Source organism: Saccopteryx bilineata, chromosome 6 (genome assembly GCF_036850765.1).
Source record: "Saccopteryx bilineata isolate mSacBil1 chromosome 6, mSacBil1_pri_phased_curated, whole genome shotgun sequence".
NCBI classification, from domain to species: domain Eukaryota; kingdom Metazoa; phylum Chordata; class Mammalia; order Chiroptera; family Emballonuridae; genus Saccopteryx; species Saccopteryx bilineata.
In genome coordinates this window covers 6,242,923-6,254,949 of record NC_089495.1, presented here as the reverse complement: position 1 = coordinate 6,254,949, position 12,027 = coordinate 6,242,923, and positions in this window count along the sequence as shown.

The window sequence follows — 12,027 nt, the reverse complement described above, 5'->3', positions numbered from 1 at the left end:
CGGGTCCCTGAGCCGCGCCTGCGCACTCACAGGACCTGCTCACAAACACTGACTTGAACTGTTTTCAAGGTAACTAGGAAAACTCTGCAGTCGGTATAACTGGCACCACACCTCGCTTTTTACCCTAAAGTCTGCAAATCACTGAACTTGAAGTGGGCTAGGAGCAGCCTCCCTGACACCCACCGCACTCCACGGGAAGAAACGGGAAACTCAGTTCCATGAGCTGAAGTGCAGTCCCAGAAACGCCTGGCGGCGGGGCAGAGACCTAGGCCCCGCCCACCATGAGCTCCACCTCCCAGGCTCCCCACACACAGCTGGGACATAAAGCTTTCCCTTCCCTAGCTGGGCTTCCGGGAGACCTAGAGACAGTTCCGGAATCCTAGGTCAGGGTGGAACTCTTACGGTTACTAAGCAGTGTGATCCTGAAGGACTTGCCTTCCTGACACTGAGCGTGCTTGTACAATATGAGTCCTCAAAACACCTCAGTGTTGTTTATGAGCAAAGCGTTTCTGGTGACTCTGCACCGAACAACCCTGTCCAGGGACCGGGTTCTGAGAAGCCCTGGTTTCCTTCTGATGCGTCCCCCACTCCGTGTTCTTGGTGCAGGAAAAGCCCCTGAGGATTCCGGGTAACTGGCAATCATGGTGTCAGACACCACAGATCTGACTCTGGTTGTGAGCAGTTAAATTGCTGATAGATTCCAGACAGAGATAAAAAAGAAAGCCAAGTGAGGGGCATGAGATAAATATCAACACAATAAACTGGGAAAGTCAAGAGAAGCTTTTATGTGACTGTAGAAGTTGAAGGGAATGAGGCCAGTTCACATCCTAGTGTCCGGGGAGCTCAGCAGAGCCCAGCCCTGCAGGAGACGGTGAAGCCAGAGGGACGCTGAGGTCAGGTCCACAGAGCAGCCAGGTCCTCTCCTTCCAGTGTCCCCAAACATTTAGTGTTTTCTCCTAGGGGCCACGCATTTGTCCTGAGTTCCACTGTCATTTATCCTGGAAGACAGCTGGTAAATCGAATCACAGCTACACTCTGAGGACACACACTGGCTGCACCCATGTTCTATCTGGTGTGGGAGCTCCGTGGGTGACATCACCTAGATACCCCTGTAAATGTGTGAGTGACATTGAAGGTGTGGACTGTGAGTCCCAGGGACTGGGAAGCACAGAGGCAGGAGGGGCACTGGCAGAGGGTCTGAGAGAGTGATGGTGCTTTGGTGTCTCCATCCCAGTCTGGGGGGATCCCCGCCAGGTGTGGTCAGGAGTCCTGTCTCTCATCAGGGGCCGAGCTCTGAAATCCGTGGTGTCTCTGCTGCAGACACGTTCTCACCTGTTCTGTCCCATGGCCTGTCCTGAAGGGACTCTGTCAAGTTTTTTTTTTGTTTGTTTGTTTGTTTGTTTTGTCTTCTCCTGTTTCCTTTTTCCTTCGGTAACACATTTCCTAGAAAACCTAGGGATATGATCCCCACCCACACCCTTAGGGGCCAACGGATTTCCCTCACCATTCACCCTGACCTCCACAGTTATTTTACTTTCAATATTAATAATAATAGAATTCATAACAGTGTCATTAGTTTAAAATGGCCAGACAGGCTTAAAAATAAAAAACAAATATACTAAGATTTTTGGCAGTACTTTATTAATCTTGGAAAGAACCGTAAAACACAACTTTAATATAACATTTCATAAACAAAGGTACAAAGTCATGAGAAGACTCCTGTCCTGCTTCCCACTGAAGTCACCAGCACAGACAGTCCCCTCAGGACTGGCAGGGTGGCTGTACGTGGGTCCCCCTGCTGGTCCACTCCCCATGTCCTCAATACAGGCAGGGCTCACCTTCTGCCGACCCAGACAGACCTGACTGTTCACCTTAGATTTAAGGGCTCCTCATGCAAGAAGACTACATTTCCATACAACTGATTAAAATAAAAAAAACACAAAACTTTTCATATGCTACTTCTACATATAAAACTACAGTTTATTAAAAAAAACTATCATGTGTAATATCACTTCACCTACATATTTCAAAAGTTCAGTAATTATAACAACTTTACATAACCATTTGACAATATTTACAAAAGAAAGAGAAGAAAATAAAAAAAACTCCAAATTGTTACTCCAATACTTGGAATAACGTCCGCACACAAAATCTCATAGCAGAACATTTTATATACACACAAAAAGATGCACTCATGGGATGTGTTTGTCCCCAGCATGATCTGGGTCTCCACCACCTGTCCTACGAGACCTTCAGGGGACTCTCTGATCACCAGCAGAACCTGCTCCTGGTGACGTCCCCTCCGCAGGTCAACAGTCAGCTCCAGGTCACCCAGCCTGGAGAACAAGTCTTTGTGTCCTGGGGTGTCTCACTGGCCATTGCTGTCTTCAGAAGATGAGGACACTTGAAAGTTCTCACAGAGGACACTCAATGGGACCCAGGTACAGGATCCTTGTGCCTTCTGTGGAAAGGTTAGGCTGTGACCAAGAAGGCTGGCTTCTAAGCAGGAGGGACGAAAGGAGCAGTTATGAACCTGGAGCTCCACAGGCCCCTGTCTGACCTCATAAAGACCATGCAGAGGGGCCGGCCTGGGACCTGGGGACTCGGTGTCACCTGGGGCCCAATTCAGGTCGGGACAGTCCTGAGGAGAGGGCCCTTACGGGGAGGCGTGCCAGGACGCTGTCCCTGAGCTGGTGTCAGGACAGGGCCCTGAGGTTTCTCTGCAGGTCTAACTGGCTGGACTGGCTGGAGAATGGACAGTCTGTAAAAACCCCACATCTCGTACCTGCAAGCGCTTCTTAGGGGATGGGCAGGGGCTGAGTCTGGGCTTCTTGTGGGGTTCTCGCTGGTCTGGTTCAAGTTCTGAGCATCTCTCTTGCTGGGAGTCTGGACAGTAAGTTTGGAGTCTTGGCCCAAACCTTGTGCTGCCAGATGCTGGGTGGTCTGTGAAGTCACGTCCGGGTTCCTGATCGGTGACCCAGTGGTGAGACTGGGATTCTCTGGGTTGTGTGGACATGGACGAGCATCGGCCTGTTTGGATGCTGTCAGAGAATACAGCACACAGATTACACGTTAGGATCATGCACCATCAAGTACAAAATAAATTTTAAAGTGTAAAGCAAAATCTAAGAACTTAAAACAAGATATAGACAGTAAAGATATCCTAACAGTTCATGGAAAGGTAATGAGCTCCCTGACCTCAGTGCTGATCAGTATAAGGACGTTATAAAGTCCCCTTGATATCTTTTCTGACAACATAAAAAAAACCCATAAAACTTCTTACAATTACCTTCTGCTAATGACGTTTGTGCAAGACACACCCTTTCATACCCCCTCCAAAAAATAGACACAATCTTTGTTTGGAAGGTCATTTGAGGACTTACAAGTCTGGGCGGTGATTTGAAAGTAAGGACCCTGACGGCAAGATGCCAGTTGTCCCCTAAGAGATGGGCCTTTGGAGGCATGGAGTGAGGACAGGACAACACCTGCCCCAGTCTGCTGGGAGCTGACAAGTAAGGGAAAGGCAACATCAGAGCCACCAAGAGCAATGACACAGGGACACTACACTGTAGAAGCCAGGCCAGCCCACACTGAAGGTTACCATCTTCTCACACGGAAACCATTGTGGGAAGTCAGAGCGATATCCAATGTAAAACAAACAAACAAACAAAAAACAGAGAACATGGACTCTCACCCTCACATAGTCACAGGTTTCTGTCTGATCCTTGAAGGAGTGCTGAGGCCTCCCGGGGGGTCTCCTGGGAAACCTCTGGACCAGAGCCTGTCTCTGCTGCTCCTCGTCCCTGCAGGACATGCCAGGTGAGTGAGAGTCCCTGCATTTCTCGTTCCCAATGGAGAGAAGCTTATTGTTAGCCCAGAAACTTTGCCTGTGACTCTGTCATCCAGGGACTGAGGCCCAGGTCTTTGCCAGACTGGACTTCCCTCCACTCAGACCCTAGTCAACGTTTTCCATGCACCAGGATGGAGCAAAATATTAATATTTAAAAAATAGAACAATATGCAACACTCATAAAAACATAGACTAAAACCAGAAACTAATGACAACCATAGAAGACATAATCAGTCTACTGCATATTAATGGGTAAGAATTGTCTTTGAAATAATGTTGCCACAAATTTTTAGATCATTATTAAAGCTTAGCATTTAGATGCAGTTACCTTATGCATGAGCACAAATAGGACAAAGCTGAAGTAAAAACCACAGAAAATTATTTGCCTTAAATGTGTGCTCATTTTTAACTGATTAAAATACATATAAGCACCTATCTCAAGACATTTGAGTCATACATGAAGAATATCACTTGATGAAACAGCCACAGGAGGGCGGTCCTGAGAGTAGACAGTACCGACCGTGGAGGAGACAGGTGGCCGGGTGCTACATTTGAGACATACATGAAGAATATCACTTGATGAAACAGCCACAGGAGGGCGGTCCTGAGAGTAGACAGTACCGACCGTGGAGGAGACAGGTGGCCGGGTGCTACTCGGGGCAGATGTGGGAGGAGAGGGCACAGGCAGCCTCTGAGGAACATGGTGGGCAGGCGGAGCCCTCGGCACCTGTGGGAAGTCCCTCCGCGCCTTGCCACCCTCAGAGGAAGGACCCAAAGTGGAGGTCCTGGGTTTTAGGGCCCTTAGCACAAGTCAGCATTTGGGCAGGTTCACCAACATTTATTAAATGCACATGAGAAGGACACGGGGAGTTCAACGACACGCCATTACAAAATGCAGGAACCCCCCAACACAGCCCCCCGAGAGGGCCCACAGAAGGAAAGAGGAGACGCCCACCTCAGCGTGTACTGGTGGGGGCGGGGCTTGTGGATGTGCCTTGCAGGCCAGGAAGTTCCCTGGACCAAAAAATTGCACCAATGGGGTGATGCGAGTATCCCTCCTTCTGTGTCTCTTAAACCCCTGACCCTGGCCAAAAGAAGAGATGCGTGACCCCCCAGGAAGAGAGGCCTCATCTACCCACAGGAGAGGACTGCATACACAGGCAATAGAGCTTTATATGTATACAGTGTGATTTAAGCTTAGCATGAGTCGCCAGGCAAAGTGCAGAACAAGAGACAGATCTGTGGACTCCTTCCTGTGAATTCCCTAGAGCAGTCAGCTTCCCTGAGACAGGGGGTAACAGAGGCAGACAGGGTCTGCAGTCAGTGGGGACCCACGAGGTCTGCATGACACAACAATGATGATAATATTCATTAGGATGAGCACGGTTATAATAAAAAATGCAAGGAGATGGAAGAACAGCTATGAACCATCATGCTGTAAGAAAATACTGAATGCCCCTGTGGTCCAGTAAAACAAAGTCTTTAAAGGATGCAACAATGTAAACATGAATCTATGTCTACAGACTGGAATCATTAACCAGAGGGGAAAGTCCTAATGAGTGGAATGAAGAAAACAAGTCTATCCACAGGCAGTCAGAAATATCAGGCTCCCTCTAACTGGGTGTAGCTGCCACGTGACACCTGTTCACCCTGAAAAACCAATGACATCAACAACCAACAATGCACCTTCTAGGAATTTCCTTCTACCTTAGAATATTATTAAGTTCATTACTTTATAAACTTCCATTCATGTAGGATCCTGAGCAAAGACATTCATGTAAACAACCATTGCAAGAAGAAAGAAAAACACAAAGATATTAGCCACTCCCTGAGCAAATGTGAAATGATCTGATGTTCGCCTTTGCAAAGAAACAGCAGATACATTTAAGAAATAAATTCCGACTTAAGCAAGAAACTCAGCATCCAGCATACGGTTTTTTCATTATTTTTGTGATAAGAGATATGTACCCAGGAGATTGTGTGTAGATGACATTACAGAAGCAAGATGAGTAAGCTGTAGCCTGTGTTAATACAAACAAATGAAGAAGTGAAGCAGAGAGCAAGGGCAGGGAGGTCTAAATACACATTCATAGTGACCTACGGGAAAGCATCAAGCAGCCTATGACACATGTATTTGGAGTCAGAGGAAGGATGGGTGAAGGAAGGTATAGGAGAGGAGAGAACGGACTGTCATTTTCCAAAATCAGATGAAACCAGAAACACAAAAATTTAGCATTCAAAAAAATCAAACAGAATAAACAGAGAGAGAACCAGACCAAGCACAACATAATCAAATTAACCAGTGGATCAAGAGAAAAGTCTGCCTGACTGGTGACGCAGAAGATAAAGCATTGACCTGGAATGCTAGGTCGCCGGTTCGAAACCCTACATTTGTCTGGTCAAAGTACATATGGGAGTTGTTGCTTCCTGCTCCTTCCCCAGTTCTCTCTCTTCTCTCTTTCACTCTCTCCTCTATCTCAAAATAAATAAATTAAAAAAAAAAACATGTACCATAAAACTCTTTAATTTGCCATTGTAATGTGGTATTACGTTCGTTCGTATTGTTTGCAACCATCTTTGTCATCCATCTCTAGAACTCTTCATCTTGTTCAACTGAAATTATATTCATTAAACAGTAATTTGTCATTCCAGCTTCCCCATCCTCTGACTTTGCCCCCCAGAAACTACCAGTACTTTCTGTCCAGATGAACGTGACTACTCTAGGAACCTCATGTAAGTGGACTCACACAGTACTTGTGTTTTTGTGACTGGCTTACTACACTCAGCATGACGTCCTCCAGGATCATCCATGCTGTAGCCTGTGGAAGATGTCCTTCCTTTTTAAGACTGAATTATATAGTTCACTGTATTTACACCAAAGTTTGCTATCATTTATCTACGGCCTTTGGTGTTCACTGAGAAACACAACAGGCAGGGAAGCCCCTAACAGGTGTGGAGGATTGGGAAATTAGTGCTGACTGGATCTCTTTTTTTTTTTTTTTTTTTCTTCAGGTTGGGACAAACTGAAGAATTTATTTCCACATTTACATGATGATATTCCTATAAGCAATGTTAAAAACTGTCTAGTAATTAAGTTATTTTTTTCTTTTTTTTTATTAAATTTAATGCAGTGACATTGATAAATCAGGGTACATATGTTGAGAGAAAATATCTCGATTATTTTGACATTTGATTGTGCTGTATACCCCTCCCCCAAAGTTAAATTGTCTTCTGTCATCTTCTATCTGGTTTTCTTTGTGCCCCTCCCCTCCCCTAACCCCTCTCTCCTTCTTCACCCTCTCCCCCCCCCCCAACCTCCCGCCCCTGTTGCCATCACATTCTTGTTCATGTCTCTGAGTCTCATTTTTATGTCCCTTCTATGTATGGATTCATCTTAGTTGTTTTTTTTTTTTTTCTGATTTACTTATTTCACTCCATATAATGTTGTCAAGGTCCATCCATGTTATTGTAAATGATCCGATGTCATCATTTCTTATGGCTGAGTAGTATTCCATAGTATATATGTACCAAAGCTTTTTAATCCACTCGTCCTCTGACGGACACTTGGGCTGTTTCCAGATCTTCGCTATTGTGAACAATGCTGCCACAAACATGCGGGTGCATTTCTCCTTTTCGAGCCGTTCTATGGTGTCCTTGGGGTATATTCCTAAAAGTGGGATAGCTGGGTCAAAAGGCAGTTCGATTTTCAGATTTTTGAGGAATCTCCATACTGTTTTCCACAGTGGCTGCACCAGTCTGCATTCCCACCAGCAGTGCAGGAGGGTTCCCTTTTCTCCACATCCTCGCCAGCACTTATTCTGTGTTGTTTTGTTGATAAGCACCATTCTGACTGGTGTGAGGTGATATCTCATTGTGGTTTTAATTTGCATTTCTCTAATGATTAGTGATGTTGAGCATTTTTTCATATGCCTATTGGCCATCTGTATGTCCTCTTTGGAGAAGTGTCTATTCATCTTTTTTGCCCATTTTTGGATTGAGTTATTTGTCTTCCTGGTGTTGAGTTTTACAAGTTCTTTATAAATTTTGGTTATTAACCCCTTATCAGACGTATTGTCAAATATATTCTCCCATTGTGTAGTTTGTCTTTTTATTCTGTTCTTGTTGTCTTTAGCTGTGCAAAAGCTTTTTAGTTTGATATAGTCCCATTTGTTTATCCTGTCTTTTATTTCACTTCCCCGTGGAGATAAATCAGCAAATATATTGCTCTGAGAGATGTCGGAGAGCTTACTGCCTATGTTTTCTTCTAAGATGCTTATAGTTTCACGGCCTACATTTAAGTCTTTTATCCATTTTGAGTTTATTTTTGTGAGTGGTGTAAGTTGGTGATCTAGTTTCATTTTTTTGCAGGTAGCTATCCAATTTTCCCAACACCATTTGTTAAAGAGGCTGTCTTTACTCCATTGTATTTCCTTACCTCCTTTGTCAAATATCAGTTGTCCATAGAACTGTGGGTTTATTTCTGGGTTCTCTGTTCTGTTCCATTGATCTATATGCCTGTTCTTATGCCAGTACCAGGCTGTTTTGAGTACAACAGCCTTGTAGTATAACTTGATATCAGGAAGTGTGATACCTCCCACTTTATTCTTCTTTTTTAAGATTGCTGAGGCTATTCGTGTCCTCTTTTGGTTCCATATAAATTTTTGGAATATGTGTTCTATATCTTTGAAGTATGTCATTGGTATTTTAATTGGTATTGCATTGAATTTATAGATTGCTTTGGGTAATATAGACATTTAATGATGTTTATTCTTCCTAACCATGAGCACGGTATATGCTTCCACTTGTTTGTATCTTCCTTGATTTCTTTTATCAATGCTTTGTAATTTTCCGAGTACAAGTCTTTAGTCTCCTTGGTTAAGTTTACTCCTAGGTACTTTCTTTTTTTGGTTGTAATTGTGAAGGGGATTGTTTCCTCAATTTCTCTTTCTGACTGTTCACTGTTGGTGTATAAAAATGCTTCTGATTTCTGAGTATTGATTTTATATCCTGCCACTTTGCTGAATTTATTTATCAGGTCCAGTAGTTTTTTGACTGAGACTTTAGGGTTTTCTATATACAATATCATATCATCTGCAAATAAGGATAGTTTTACTTCTTCTTTTCCAACTTGAATGCCTTTTATTTCTTCTTCTTGTCTGATTGCTGTGGCTAGGACTTCCAGGACTATGTTAAATAAGAGTGGTGAAAGGGGGCACCCCTGCCTTGTTCCTGATCTTAAGGGTATTGCTTTTAATTTTTGCCCATTGAGTATGATGTTGGCTGTGGGTTTCTCATAGATGGCTTTTATCATGTTGAGGTATGTTCCCTGTATTCCCACTTTGCTGAGAGTTTTGATCATGAATGGGTGCTGGATTTTATCAAATGCTTTTTCTGCATCTATTGAAATTATCATATGGTTTTTCTCCTTCTTTTTGTTTATATGATGAATCACATTGATTGATTTACGAATATTGTACCAGCCTTGCCTCCCCAGAATAAATCCCACTTGATCATGGTGTATGATTTTTTCCATATATTGTTGGATCCGGTTTGCTAATATTTTGTTGAGGATTATAGCATCTATATTCATCAGAGATATTGGCCTATAATTTTCTTTCTTTGTGTTGTCTTTGCCTGATTTTGGAATCAGAATTATGCTCGCCTCATAAAAGGAGCTTGGAAGTCTTCCTTCCTCTTGAATTTTTTGAAATAGTTTGAGAAGGATAGGAGTTAGTTCTTCTTTGAATATTTGGTAGAATTCTGTTGTGAAGCCATCGGGCCCCGGACTTTTCTTTGTTGGGAGTTTTTTGATAACTGTTTCGATCTCATTTGGTGTAATTGGTCTGTTTAGGTTTTCTGATTCTTCCAGATTGATTTTTGGAAGATTGTATGTTTCAAGGAATTTGTCCATTTCATCTAGGTTGTCTAGTTTTTTGGCATACAGTTCTTCATAGTATTTTCTTACAATATTTTGTATTTCTGTTGTGTCAGTTGTTATTTCTCCTCTCTCATTTCTAATTTTATTTATTTGAGTCCTCTCTCTCTTTTTCTTGGTGAGTCTACTTAAAGGTTCATCAATCTTGTTTACCTTTTCAAAGAACCAGCTCCTAGTTTCATTGATCCTCTGTATTGTTTCTTTAGCCTCTATGTCATTTATTTCTGCTCTGATCTTTATTATTTCCTTCCTTCTACTACATTTGGGCTTTACTTGCTGTTCTTTTTCTAATTCTTTTAGATGCAGGGTTAAGTTGTTTATTTGAGCTTTTTCTAGCTTCTGAAAGTGTGCCTGTAGTGCTATGAACTTCCCTCTCAGCACTGCTTTCGCTGAGTCCCATAAATTTTGAGTTGTTGTATGCTCATTGTCATTCATTTCTAGGAATTTTTTTATTTCTTCTTTGATCTCATTCTTAATCCATTCATTATTTAGCACCCTGCTATTTAGTTTCCATGTGTTTGAGAATTTTTGAGCTTTTCTGCTGTGATTCATTTCTAGTTTCATGCCATTGTGATCGGAGAAGGTGCTTGATATGATTTCAGTCTTCTTAAATTTGTTGAGAGCACTTTTGTGCCCTAACATGTGGTCTATCCTAGAGAATGTACCATGAGCGCTTGAAAAGAATGTATATTCTGCTGCTTTAGGGTGAAAGGATCTGAAGATATCTATTAAATCAAGTTGATCTATTGTTTCCAATAAGTCTGCTGTTTCTTTGTTAATTTTCTTTCTTGAGGATCTATCTAGTGATGTTAGTGGGGTATTGAAATCCCCTACTATTATAGTATTGCTGTTGATCTCGCCCTTTAAATTCATCAAAGTTTGTTTTATATATTTGGGTGCTCCTATATTAGGTGCATAGATATTTATAATAGTTATATCTTCCTGTTGGATTACTCCCTTTATCATTATGTAGTGGCCTTCTTTATCTCTTACTATATCCTTTGTTTTAAAGTCCAATTTGTCTGATATAAGTATTGCTACCCCAGCTTTTTTTTCATTTCCGTTTGCATGAAATGTTTTTTTCCATCCTTTTACCTTCAATATATGTGTATCTTTTGTTCTAAGGTGTGTCTCTTGTAGACAGCATATGTATGGGTCCTGTTTTCTTATCCACGCAGCTACCCTATGTCTTTTGATTGGATCATTTAATCCATTTACATTTAAGGTTATTATTGATATGTAGTTGTTTATTGCCATTTTCTTCTTTAAAGGTGTATTCCTTTTTTTGCTATATTCTTTTCCAACTTTGATCTGTTTACAACAGGCCCCTTAACATTTCTTGCAGCGTTGGTTTGGTTGTAATGAATTCCTTGAGTTGTTTTTTGTCTGGGAAGCTTTTTATTTCTCCTTCAATTTTAAACGATAGCCTTGCTGGATAAAGTAGTCTTGGTTGTAGGTTCTTGTTCTGCATTACTTTGAATATTTCTTGCCATTCCCTTCTGGCCTCAAGTGTTTCTATTGAGAAGTCGGATGTCATCCTTATGGGGGCTCCTTTGTAGGTGATAACTTTTTTTTCTCTTGCAGCTTTTAATATTTTCTCTTTATCGCTTAGCTTTGGTATTTTAATTATGATGTGTCTTGGTGTAGGTTTCTTTGGGTTTCTCTTTAATGGAGTTCTCTGTGCTTCTTGGACTTGTAAGAGTTTCTCTTGCATTAATTTAGGGAAGTTTTCAGTTATGATATGATTGAACAAAGTCTCTATCCCTTGTTCTTTTTCTTCTTCTTCAGGAACCCCTATGATGCGGATGTTATTTCTCTTCATGTTGTCACAGAGCTCTCTAAGTGTTTCCTCTGACTTTTTGAGTCTCTTTTCTCTTTTCTTCTCTGCTTTCATGCCTTCATTCCAGTTGTCCTCCAACTCACTGATTCGATCCTCTGCTGTATCCATCCTGTTTTTAATTCCTTCCATTGTGGTCTTCATTTCTGATATTGTATTTGTCATCTCTGACTGATTCTTTTTTAATATTTCAATATCCTTTTTTATACTTGCTATTTCTTTATTTAGGTTTTCAAACTGCCCCTCCATTGTTGTTCTAAGATCCCTAAGCATCTTTACAATCATTATTTTGAACTCCGCATCTGGAAGTTTGATTATTTCCATATCACTCAGCTCATCTCTCAAGGGTGTCTCTTGTGGTTTCATTTGGGTTACACTTCTTTGTCTTCTCATAATGGTGTTTTA